Source organism: Triticum urartu, chromosome 5A, assembly GCF_056163025.1.
Source record: "Triticum urartu cultivar PI428250 chromosome 5A, HENAU_Tu73, whole genome shotgun sequence".
NCBI lineage: Eukaryota > Viridiplantae > Streptophyta > Magnoliopsida > Poales > Poaceae > Triticum > Triticum urartu.
This window is the reverse complement of record NC_141877.1, coordinates 528,944,636-528,955,646: the sequence shown is the minus strand read 5'-3', so window position 1 is coordinate 528,955,646 and position 11,011 is coordinate 528,944,636.

Sequence of the window (11,011 nt, the reverse complement as noted above, 5' to 3'; positions counted from 1 at the left end):
CCGTCGATACCCACTTGATCGTCATACTGCCAAACCCATTTGGGGGCTTCTTGATCATATTTGAATCATAGCTTAACCCCTTTTGGGTCTGACGTGGATCGTATTCGAATCAGCATCATTAAACAACTCTTATGGTCACTTGGGGGCTTCCTGTTCAAACATAGGTCGTATTCGAACCAAAGAGAACATAGCTGTCGATACCCACTTGATCGGCATCGCCACAGCCACTGGGGGCTAACAGATCGTATCCGAATCTTAGCTCAACCCCTTTGGAACGGTTCACTGATCGTATTTGAATCAGAAACCCTTGAATTTTGTTCATCATATTTTACAAGTGTCAACATTGGATATCTTGTGACCCTCTTGAAAATACTATGGAATACATTACAATCCTCCAGGATTAATATTGGTTACATCAGGTTGTTAAGTACCAGGTCAACTTGTATGTGCCAATTTTCAGGAGTTAAACTTACCCTCGGGGGTTGGTTTATATAAGCGGGAAAAGCAGCCGTAAGCATCACAGGGAAATGCAAGGAATTTCTGCAAAGGACATAACAGATTCATATAAACTACAAAGTGCATAGTGACGGCGGCTTATGCAAGTATTAAGGGCCATAAGCATGCGCAAAGGCATAGCAAAATTCAAGGTATTTTTTACTCTGTTACCAGACTCCCCGAGTCTGAATGATGCGGCATTGTTTTTCTATAACGACATAAGCAGGGGGCGCCTGACAATCTACTCTTGGGGTTGATTTGAAGCCTCTGGGTTATCCTTCTCCGTCTCTCCGCCGGCTGCTTTGTCCTGGAAGGATGATGAGGCCCAGTCAATGCCACTCAAGGCCTCAAACTCAGCTTCATCATCTATTAAACCGGTTGGGTCGACTTTAGGAGCAAAGGCGTGCTTACGGGTTGGAGGGATCAAGCTGACATCGTCATAATGCGGTGTGGGAATTCTCTAATTCTCCTTGTCATAACCCGGCTGACACTTGGTGAGGTCAGTGTCGTTCCCAATAAGAGTAGCCACCGGACGTATATCCTTCACACAGGCGGTGAAATCCTTATCATTAAACACGGTGCCATCTTCCTTTAAACTTGGATACCCAAGAGCAATATCAGCGGGATCTAGTCTGGAAGCCACGCCTTGGCCCGGCTCAATGCGGCTATAGCTCCGGCTCTTGCAGATGCTCGTCTTAACTCTTGGATTCGCTGAGGTAGCACAGCAAGCCGCTTCAGCACATCTTGCAGGAGATAGGGAACATCATTTGATAAAGCCACAACGGCCAGAGCACGTTGTGACCCGGTGTAGAGCTGTTCCACCAGAGTATAAACCGCCTTGAGCTTGATCACCATGTTCTGCTTGAGATTTGTGCTCCTGGGGCCTGCGTTATTAAGCATAAGGTGAGTCAGAGGAAACAACTGAAATGGTCATTTAAGGTTTGAGTAAGTCACTCACCAAAGATTGATGAGACCATTTGAGATATCTGGCACTTTAAGTCGGACAGTTCGGCCGTTGCTTCCGCAAGCGATACCTCTGCTGTCTCAGCCCGGGTCACCAGTGCGGCCTTTTCATCAGCCCAAATTTTCTTCTCCGATTCAAAATTTTTCTTCAGCTTCTCTTGTTTAGAGACGCTGAATTCAAATTTGGAGTTAGCCTTTTGAGTTTCAATCTCCTGGGCTGCCACGCGGTTCTTCAGGTCAACAATCTCCGATTCAAATTGACTTATGATGGCCTGCATTGCACCGGATAGTAGTCAAGATTACGGTAAATAATATTAAGTCCCAAGCACTTTTCAAGCAAAGGTACTTGACACTTGGGGGCTAATGTATACTGAAGAACTTTCAATTACTACTCCGGCTCATGGAAATTAAGTCCCAAGCACTTTGCAAGCAAAGATGTTTGGCACTTGGGGGCTAATGTGTATCGCAAGTGCTACAACTGGGTTAAATGTCTTTTTCCTAAGCCGGATAAGCAGTGCTAGGCAATTTTCTAAAGTCTACAGCATATTTACTTATAAGCAATAGACTTGGGGGCTGGTACAGTAAGTATGGTTAAAGAAAGCTAGCATAAGTCATACCTCAGATTTTTGTTGTATCTGCTTCACCATGTCAATTTCCAGGTCACGGCTGCTATGTACTTGATTGATATAGCCGGAGACGATCTCTCCAATACTCAAATGAGTATAGTCAGTGACGTCCAGCTTGGCCTTTCGGCGTTCTACCAATTCCTCTTTAGAACACTTGGCAAGTACAGTTGGCTGTGCCGGCTCAACAAACTGAGTCTTGAGAATCTCAACTTCCGGATCATTTGCCTTGGCGGGGCTAGGAGCCTCCGGGTTACCAGAATCTTTGAGGGTTTTCTCAGTAGGCGGGTCAGAGGAAGATATAGGAACATCATGAGATGGTTGAGGCGGTGGCTCGTGAGCAGAGGCGTCAGGAGCAGTTGTGCCCAGCTCTGGTTCAGTCACAACCGGCTCTTGGGGCGGCTTATTCTTTTTTGCCCTTTTGCTGGGCTTTACTTGCACACTGTGGAAAAGGTAGACAGGTTAAATACAAAAAATATGAGTAAAATAAGGCATAAGGTACAACAAGTTCATATTACCCGGGAGCAGTTTTGAAGGCTGGCATGTTGGACTGCATAGACTCACCATAGGAAGGTCAAATATCCTGATAGTTGGAGTCAGAAGAATTGAGAGGCTGACGAATGAAACCCCCCAAAGGAAAAAAGAAGGCGTAAATCGGAGATAACCTCAGCCCGGCGTTTCCTGGTCACATCAGGTAAGCCGGAGGAGAGTTCCGCGTCTTTGCTGGCCCGGGTCTGCCTCCGGCTCTCATAAATCTGTCGCTTCAAAAGAAATTGAGGGTCTTGGTAAGCTAAAGGATGTGAAAATCTTACTTTCCGGGTCACTCTTCGGATTTTCAACCTCGGCAAAGGCTCTGAATCGGAGGAGATTATAGTTACCTCTTCAACAGCTTGGCTGTTGCCTGTATCCTCCTGAAAGGAATTAATGTCAATAACATGATGATAAAAGAGTCAGAGGAATTAGGAGTTACCTCTTCTTCATCATCCTCAGTATCATCCAGTTTCATCATATCTGAGGCCCTGGGTTTCCTCTTTCTTGAAGTTCCAGTCTTAGCGGTTCTTCTTTCGGCTCTTTTCACTGCTCTGGCTTGTTTGGCAGCCTCATGGTCATACTTGACCTTCCAGAAGTCGCTATTTGCCTATGAATAAGGATAAAGGGTTATGAGTAAAGGTAAGGTATAACATAATAAAGATAATTATGGAGGATAATAACTCACTGGAGGGGCCGGGTTCTTCTTGCAGAAAGGAAGTAAGCCAAAGGCATTACTAGTCACCGTGCCCTCTTTCAGCAAAGACTGGGTTGTAGCTTCCACCGCATCATCTGGTAAGTCGTCAGGACTATGACGCAGTGGGTCATCCTTTTTGCCTGAGTAAGTACACATTAAGCCGGGGCGGCGGCTTAACGGAATCACTCGCCAAGCAACCCAGACTCGGACCAGGTCGATGCCATCTAAACCATTCCCCAAAAGAGCTTTGATTTTCCTAATAGTGGGGGTGAGTGACAGACGATCAATAATAGTCAACTTGTCCAGCAGCGGGTGGTTGGATTCAAGGCGCAAGGCGCGGAAGCCGGGCAGCGGGTTTTCACCAGCTGGAGAAGTGTCCTGGCAGTAGAACCACGTTTGGTTCCAATCCTTTGGATGACTCGGCAGTTCAATATAAGGGAAAAGGCAGTCTCTCCGTCGCTGAATCGAGATGCCACCAAGTTCTAGACTGGGTCCGTTGGCGCGCTCATTCTGCCGGTTCAAATAGAACAACTCCCTGAACAAAAATAGGCTGGGTTGTTCTCCAAGGTATACCTCACAGAAAACTTGGAAGTTGCAGATATTTGACACGGAATTGGGCCCGATGTCTTGAGGTCTTAAGTCAAAGAAATGCAGAACGTCTCTAAAGAATTTTGAACCGGGAGGAGCAAATCCCCGGCTCATGTGATCGGTAAAAATGATCACCTCCCCTTCTTTGGGTTGAGGTTTCTCTTCAGACGGTTCAAGAGCACGATAAGACATGACATCCTTCTTGGGCAGATGGCCAGACTTTACAAACTCGGATAGTTTGTTCTCTGTAACAATGGATGGGACCCAGTTGCAGGTAACCGGAGGTTTAACAGCTTTGGGTGCCATTGGGTAAATTGAAGCCTATAACAAGATAAAGGAAATTTTTCCGGTTTATTATAACCCGGAGAATAAACATTGTTGGGTTATTTAAGATGGCGGCTTAAGAAGGGGCCTAATGACATGCAGGTAACTATGTGATAATGTTTAACAGCTGCAGGTATTAAAGATGATTAAGGTTTTCTTAAGTCGCCAGAGGCAAGCGGTGCTGACAACCGGTATTATCTTAAACCGGCTACGTGGACTACTATGGCTGAAACAGAGTCAACAGACGCAGTTTTTTGGCTAAGTGTGGAACAAACAAGTTTCACAAGTTGCAATCATTATTTTGGATCAAACGATGCTCTGGAAAGGAAAATATTTCTAGATCTAAAGCAGTACAGAAAAGTTCATATACTCGCGGAAGGCTTCCAAAACAAGGGAAATGAGATATGTTCTCATACAGGATAAGCACAAACATTTTCCGCAACAGTTCTAAGTTGTTTTTATAATCTAAACTAGGCATTGGAGGTGAGAGCTAATGGAGGTTTGCGTCGGGCGGCGATGAACGACGACGAACTCAAGACGGTTACAATGCAGATCTGAGAAGGGGGAAAAGAGGAACTCACATATGCGGAAGAACTGCGGAGGGTCGCCGTCGTTTTCTGGTCAAGATCAGGGTGATGCAGCGGCCTGAGTCGGTGAAGACGAGGGGGTCGACGGCGGCGGCGGCGGCGGCGGCGGAGCTTGAGCAGCAAAGAAGGAGGTGCGAGGAGGAAGACGACTGAAGGAAATGAAAAAGACCTAGGTCGCATCTATTTATAAGGAGGGGCCGACCAAGACGGCGCGAGAAACGAGGAGATAGAATATCATTTTACAACAACCCCGACGCCTCGATTTTCGGGATGGTCAGTAAAGGCAAAGATCCGTTGGAGGATATGACGGAATAAAATATGAGTTTTATTGAAGATGACGTCACGGAGATTTAACCTGGATCCAGATGATGACGTCACGGCGGGTTAAAGTTTCCGCACAAAACAGAAGACTGAAGGCCAGTTCATAAGGTTTTTAAAGATTGACATGAACCGGTTCAAATCAATCTGGGGCCTAATGTTGGGGATATAACTATTTATGTAGGCCGCCCAGGAGGGGCCGGGTTACGCAAAGAGAAGCCCATCTGAAGCTCAAGACCAAGACGTGAAGATGGCGGTTCAGTAAAGGGTCTAAAGGCCCACAGGCGATTTATGGCCCATGGTGATAAACTGCCATGAGGGCGTGACTTGTATTGTAAGGTAGAAGTAACTAGTCACCGAGCCGGACACTGTTTATGAGTCGGCCAGGACTCTATAAGCCGTAGGGCGTCGACCCGTGTATACAAGGGGACGACCCGCTGGCGGCTTAGGTTAAGAAACAACAAATCGAGAACCGGGCATAGCGTATCTCGCTCCTTGGTCATCGAAACCTCAAGCAATTCCAACCCAACTAGACGTAGGCCTTCCTTCACCGTAAGGGGCTGAACTAGTATAAACCTCGCGTGTCCTTTGTCCCGATTAACCCCTTCAAGCTTCCTAGCTGTGATGGCTCCATGATTAAGTCCTTGCAAGAGGACATCTGCCGTGACAATTCCACGACACATGCAAAAGAAAAATCCCACGTCGCCCGGCCCACCAGTAGAATTCACTCGTCTAATCAGCGCCTGGCTACCGTGCATGTCTTGGCTCTTTCCTTCTCTCACAAAAGCACCATGCATGCCATTTGCTTTCACACAGGAGATTACTAGGAAGTGAACCAGTGGGAGATTAGGAGAAGGAGCATGAGATTAGGAGAAGGACCGTGTGTGTCCGCGTAGAGCGAACGGAAAAAACGAGACGGTTTAGATAAACGAGGAGCATTTAATTGAATTACATCTAACACTTTTGGAATTTTAGGATTCTCTTAGGCGCCCTATGCACCTGGACAGAGGGAGTACTAATAAATAACAAAAATAATTGTGAAAATGTTTTAAATGTGATGATATTGATTCTTTTCTGTTAGTAATCTGTATCCGACATCAAGTTGTGAGGATGCCAACCAAATTAAGCCACATTGCTTGATCAGTTGTCGTATGTTTTATGGAGTAGATCCACAGTTGTATGCTTCGTTGCAATTATGTGTATGTCTATGTGTAGTTTGGTATTCTGGTAATGTTCCTATCTGGCCTCCCTGCATGGTTCATTCATGCTTGTATACACAATTGGATCCATCTTTTATAGGAAAACAGAAAAATCAAGATATAAATGACCAACACATCCTCAAGTCTCCGGTTCAAATAATAATGCTCATTTATGTACTCCTATGTAGATTATATGTTCGTGCCAAATCAACCCAATTTCAATCCAATATTGCCATAAGAATTTCTATGTTTTCGATAATGGGAATCGTCTAGAGAGCATCATATTGTAACATGATTATTCATATTGGCTATAATTCTTATAGGGTTTCCATCATGAATCTATAGGCTGCATTATATTAGCATTGGAATATGGGGGTAAGAATTAATATTTTCAAATCATATGTAACATGTATTTGTCGTTTACAGTTCAAATAAATAGTTAACAACAGTGAAAACAAATGTTTCGCATGTGACCTATCTAATTGAAAATATGATGATCTATCGCTTGCAAAAGTTTTTTATGGTATGAAGGGCAACATTTATAATTTTTCAAGTATAGTTACAAAGATCTAATGTGTGTGATTGGTTTGTGTATGGTTATGTAGATCTAACAGGTGCAATTTGATTGTATTTGTGGTTGGCAGTTGATGCACTACGAGAGAAGTTGTAGTACACGGCGATAGAGAAGAGAAGAGATGTGTAGATCGGTACCATGTGCCTCCACTCGGAGAGGAGGACAGCAGGATCGGGATGACTAGCTCCGAGCGCAATGGGGAAGAGTGTCTCGGGAAGGAGGGCGATGCCCACATAGCAGTACGATGATATTGGGGGGGGAGGGTGGAACGTGCAAGGATACAGAAGGATATCAGGGATGGGAGGTCTCAAGGAACGACTTGGGGTGGTGTGACCATGAGGAGATTGGCTAGGCCAGAAAGGTTGACATCAGGCTTGGGGAAGACGTCAATCAAACCCTAGCTGACAGGCGGCAGATTGACCCGCATGATGGTGTTGGGCTCAGGAAAGACAGTCGTTTGGCGACGGTTGTGGGGAAGAGGGCTCGCATGGGGACAACTATCTTCCAAACCCTTGGCGATGACTGGTTCATGGTAGATAGGTGGATGTCACTAGATTTCATGCGGGGCATTCAGGTTTGCCTAGAGATTTGGGTTCGGTAATTCGGGTTATAAAAGTTTTGGGTTTTCAAAGATGACACCCGAAATTTGGCTGAAATTTTTGATACCCAAAACCCGGGTACGGGTAACCCCGAATTTCCCGAAGAGCAACTAGGAGTCACGATAATGTACACACGTAGAGATGCAAGTGTTACTGCCGGCTGACGGGGTAGAAGAAAGGTACCCGGCGCGGTGTTGCACTACTGCTACTTCCTTCACTTTTCACTCGAACTCTCTAGTGGCGGCCAAGGGATAGGAGGGGCTAGGGAAGCGGTCGACCGACATGACATGTCGGTAATGGCGGTAGGATATAAGGGAGGCGGCCGGCCATCTCAGGCAGTGGTGGTCGCGGCCCGGAGATTCTGCAGGTGGAGATGGCATCGCACTGACGAGCAAGGAGCAGAGGAGACTGTGCCGTGCTGCCTGTGTTGGTGCGTGAATGCGTGTTGTGTTGCAGTGGGGTCCCTACGGCCTTGTACAATGCTAGGTACTTAGAGAGGTGCTTAGAAAAATAAACCTCATTTTTTAAAGTACCAGTGCCTATTTATATAGGAAAGACGTCTAATTAAACATCTACCGGCTCAGCCCATTAGTCCCCGTTCAGTGTAGAACCGGGACCAATGTGGGCATTGGTCCCGGTTCGTGAGCCCAGGGGGCCGGCCGGGCCACGTGGGCCATTGGTCCCGGTTCGTCTGGACCTTTTGGTCCCGGTTGGTGGGACGAACCGGGACCAATGGGCCTCGCTCCTGGCCCACCACCATTGGTCCCGGTTGGTGGCTTGAACCGGGACCAAAGGCTCCCCTTTAGTCCCGGTTCATGCCGCCAACCGGGACCAATGAGGTGCCTATATATACCCCCTCGCGCAAGAGCAGAGCACAGTGCTCTGTTTTTTCTGGCCGAGGGGTAGAGGGCTTTGTGGTGCTCTAGCTCACCTCCTATGCACATGAGGTGTTCGATGGAATGCCCGAGCCACACTACTTAAGCTTTCTCCTCTCGAAGCTCGACCTCCAAGCTCCATTTTCCTCGAGATTTGTACACTTCTATTAATTTGGACACTTTATTATATATAATGCACGCAGATGAACCGGCAATGGATGTACGGTGACAGACACACCCGCGAGTACATTAAGGGCGTGCATGAGTTTCTCGATGCGGCTGAGGCAAACAAGAAGAATGGTTTTATGTGTTGTCCATGCACTGAATGTGGGAATACCAGGTCTTACTCTAACCGGAAAATCCTTCACTCCCACCTGCTTTACAAGGGTTTCATGCCACACTATAATGTTTGGACGAGGCACGGAGAAATAGGGGTTATGATGGAAGACGGCGAAGAAGAAGAGTACGATGACAACTATGTGCCCCCTGAATACGGTGATTCTGCAACGGGGGGAGCTGGTGAAGATCAAGAGGAACCAGACGATGTGCCCAATGATGCTGCCACGGGTGAAGCTGCTGAAGATCAAGAGGAACCAGACGATGTGCCCGATGATGATGATCTCCGCCGAGTCATTGTCGATGCAAGGACGCAATGCATTAGTCAAAAGGAGAAGCTGAAGTTCGATCGCATGTTAGAGGATCACAAAAAAGGGTTATACCCCAATTACGAAGATGGCAACACAAAGCTCGGTACCGTACTGGAATTGCTGCAGTGGAAGGCAGAGAATGCTGTGGCTGACAAAGGATTTGAGAAGCTACTGAAAATATTGAAGAAGAAGCTTCCAAAGGATAACGAATTGCCCGACAGTACATACGCAGCAAAGAAGGTCGTATGCCCTCTAGGATTGGAGGTGGAGAAGATACATGCATGCCCTAATGACTGCATCCTCTACCGCGGTGCATACAAGGATCTGAACGTATGCCCGGTATGCGGTGCGTTGCGGTATAAGATCAGACGAGATGACCCTGGTGATGTTGACGGCGAGCCCCTCAGGAAGAGGGTTCCTGCGAAGGTGATGTGGTATGCTCCTATAATACCATGGTTGAAACGTCTGTTCAGAAACGAAGAGCATGCCAAGTTGATGCGATGGCACAGTGAGAACCGAAAGAAAGATGGGAAGTTGAGAGCACCCGCTGACGGGTCGCAGTGGAGAAAAATCGAGAGAAAGTACCGGGATGAGTTTGCAAAGGACCCAAGGAATGTATGGTTTGCTTTAAGCGCGGATGGCATTAATCCTTTCGGGGAGCAGAGCAGCAATCACAGCACCTGGCCCGTGACTCTATGTATGTATAACCTTCCTCCTTGGATGTGCATGAAGCGGAAGTTCATTATGATGCCAGTTCTCATCCAAGGCCCTAAGCAACCCGGCAACGAAATTGATGTGTACCTAAGGCCATTAGTTGAAGAACTTTTACAGCTGTGGAATGGAAACGGTGTACGTATGTGGGATGAGCACAGACAGGAGGAATTTAACCTTAAGGCATTGCTGTTCGTGACCATCAACGATTGGCCCGCTCTCAGTAACCTTTCAGGATAGACAAACAAAGGATACCACGCATGCACGCACTGTTTAGATGACACTGAAAGTATATACCTGGACAAATGCAGGAAGAATGTGTACCTGGGCCATCGTCGATTTCTTCCGACCAACCATCAATGTCGAAAGAAAGGCAAGCATTTCAAAGGCGAGGCAGATCACCGGAAGAAGCCCGCCATGCGCACCGGTGATCACGTGCTTGCTATGGTCAATGATTTACACTACGTAATCTTTGGAAAGGGTCCCGGTGGACTAGCTATTCCGAATGACGCTGAGGGACACGCACCCATGTGGAAGAAGAAATCTATATTTTGGGACCTACCCTACTGGAAAGACCTAGAGGTCCGCTCCTCAATCGACGTGATGCACGTGACGAAGAACCTTTGCGTGAACCTGCTAGGCTTCTTGGGTGTGTATGGGAAGACAAAAGATACACCTGAGGCACGAGAGGACCTGCAACGTTTGCACGAAAAAGACGGCATGCCTCCGAAGCAGTATAAAGGTCCTGCCAGCTATACTCTTACGAAAGAAGAGAAAGAAATCTTCTTTGAATGCCTGCTCAGTATGAAGGTCACGACTGGCTTCTCGTCGAATATAAAGGGAATAATAAATATGCCAGAGAAAAAGTTTCAGAACCTAAAGTCTCATGACTGCCACGTGATTATGACACAACTGCTTCCGGTTGCATTGAGGGGGCTTCTACCGGAAAACGTCTGATTAGCCATTGTGAAGCTATGTGCATTCCTCAATGCAATCTCTCAGAAGGTGATCGATCCAGAAATCGTACCAAGGCTAAGGAGTGATGTGGCGCAATGTCTTGTCAGTTTCGAGCTGGTGTTCCCACCATCCTTCTTCAATATCATGACGCACGTCCTAGTTCATCTAGTCGACGAGATTGTCATCCTGGGGCACGTATTTCTACACAATATGTTCCCCTTTGAGAGGTTCATGGGAGTCCTAAAGAAATATCTCCGTAACCGCGCTAGGCCAGAAGGAAGCATCTCCATGGGCCATCAAACAGAGGATGTTATCGGGTTTTGTGT